Source organism: Capsicum annuum, chromosome 9 (genome assembly GCF_002878395.1).
Source record: "Capsicum annuum cultivar UCD-10X-F1 chromosome 9, UCD10Xv1.1, whole genome shotgun sequence".
Classification (NCBI taxonomy): domain Eukaryota; kingdom Viridiplantae; phylum Streptophyta; class Magnoliopsida; order Solanales; family Solanaceae; genus Capsicum; species Capsicum annuum.
In genome coordinates, this window is record NC_061119.1 from 43,809,691 (window position 1) to 43,812,167 (window position 2,477).

Consider the following 2,477-nt stretch of genomic DNA (forward strand, 5'->3'; position numbering starts at 1 on the left):
AGAATAAATAAATAGAGAGAGAAGAGAGGAGACTTTGAAGAAAGAACAAGAATAAATAAATAGAGAGAGGAGAGAGGAGACTTCTTTATTTCTCTTTAGGGATGAGAAATCATTAGTGATTGAAATACAATAAATAAAACCCCTCTATTTATACGGGAAAATACTCCTAGTTTCTGACTAAAAGACAAATACTTCGAATCCTGAAAGATATCAACTAGATATTGATAGATCTTATCCATATTCTTGATAGACCTATAATGTAAATACATTTATAACACTCCCCCTTGAATGTCTAATTGATAGATAATGTACCTCGTTAAAACCTTATTAGAAAAAATTTAATGGGAAAAAAATCTAGTGAAGGAAAAAGAGTATATATCTCTAATAATACACATATAGGGTACCTCATTAAATACCTTATAAGGAAAATCCAGTGGGACAAAACCTCGTAAGGAAAAAAGAGTAGGACGCGTATTAACTACCCCTAATGAGAACATCTTTGAACCTTTGCATTTCGATCTTGTGCACTATCTTCTTTAAAGTTGCAATTGGAGGAGACTTTGGTGAATAAATCACCCATATTATCACTTGAATGAATCTGTTACACGTTAATATCAACATTATTTTGTAGCTCATGTATGTAGAAAAGCTTTGATGAAATGTGTTTCATTCTATCTCCTTTTATGAATCCTCTATTAAGATGTGCTATGCATGTTGCATTATCTTTGTATAAAATTATGGGTAAATTGTCACATTTTAGACCACATTTTTTTTGAATGAGATGTATCATAGTCCTCAACCATACACATTATCGGTTTGGCTCATGAAGAACTATTATCTCAACATGATTCGATGAGGTGGCTATGATAGACTGCTTTGTGTATCTCCAAAATATGAAAGTATCCCCACAAGTGAACACATTGCATGTTTAACACCAAGATTTACACAGGTTAAATAAATCCCCAGCATCAACATAATCAACAAGATCGAGACTGCAAAAATAAGTTCCATATCGATAGTCCCTTTTAGATACCGTAATATGTGTTTGATCTCATTCTGATGTCTCCTAGTAGGAGCTGAACTATATCTTGTTAATAAATTGACTGAAAAGGCTATATCAGGCCTTGTATTATTTGCAAGATATATTAGTGCACCAATTGGACTAAGATATGATACTTTAGGACCAATCTAATTCGGTATGTTTCTCATTTCGGCAAATAATTTATTGTTTTTGAAAACTCTCCAAGAGTTTCATTAATTTTCAAGCTATAAACTTATACAATATAAGGATTCTAAATAAGTTTCCCAGAAACTTCTATATGCTTTCAAATATTTCAAATCCTTAGAGAGGTTTCATTAAATTTTGTCAACTGACAATATTCAATATTTCATATGTGACATCTTCAAGTGTCTGGACTGCAAATCAAATAAGTTTTACACTTACCAAGATGCATCATTTCATGTCACTTGCTAAATATTTCTACATCAGCATGTTTCAATTAACGTAAAATTCAGATCCTCGTAATCTTTTACAATATTACACCAATATTATATCAAAGATATTGATGATATATCATTTCGTATAAGTTCATAGTGTGGCATAACATTTTGAGATCTCATCACTTCATTATTTTCAGATACCTAAACCTTTTATAAGGTTTTATGAAATGCTATGTCACAGGCTCTTTAGGAGCACATTGTCTTCTTATTACGATTATTTAATCCTCATCCTTTTCAAGAATCATTTCATTTGGAATCGATAGGTCTACCACGCTTCACGCATGCATAGACTTTATCCTCCAGGGACACAAAATAGGAGCACTTGCAGCTCAAGTATGAAATATTTTCAGGATTTTGACTTCAATTATCTTTTAAATGAGAATCTAATAATAATTCCTAACATATTTCAAAGCTGCTTATAATCTTCCCCTTATGTTAGAAAAACTAACATGCATCCTCTATCTTCTTTGAGGATTCCATCTTTGTACATTATTTTGCGAAAATTTTGACTTTTGAGAGTCGCCACTTAATTTTGAAAAGGAATTAAGAAAGAATTAAGAAACCTTTATAAATTACTTTAAACGATCCAAAACAGAAAAATCATTACTTTAACGTTTTAGGAAGGCTTGTAAAACACCTAAAACGTCCGCTAACTTGCGGTTCTTCGGACAATTTAAAAACATTTTTGACTAACTTTGAAAAAGAGAAGTTGATTTTTGAAAAGAAAGTGATTTTAAGAATATTTTGATGTTTGTGCAAAACTAATTTTTTAGCGACTTATCTAAGGATTTAACTAGGTTTGCCAAAGCATAAAGCAAACAAGCATAAAGAAGAGGAGGAAGGGGAGAAAGTAAAGGATTTAGGCCATTGGACCCAAATCGATAAACCCTGTCCTAATCTAATGGGGTGTTCGGCCCATAACCTGTCCTAAATTATTTTTCCTCGAACCTTTGGCTCGTATTTTGCTTTACCTGTAT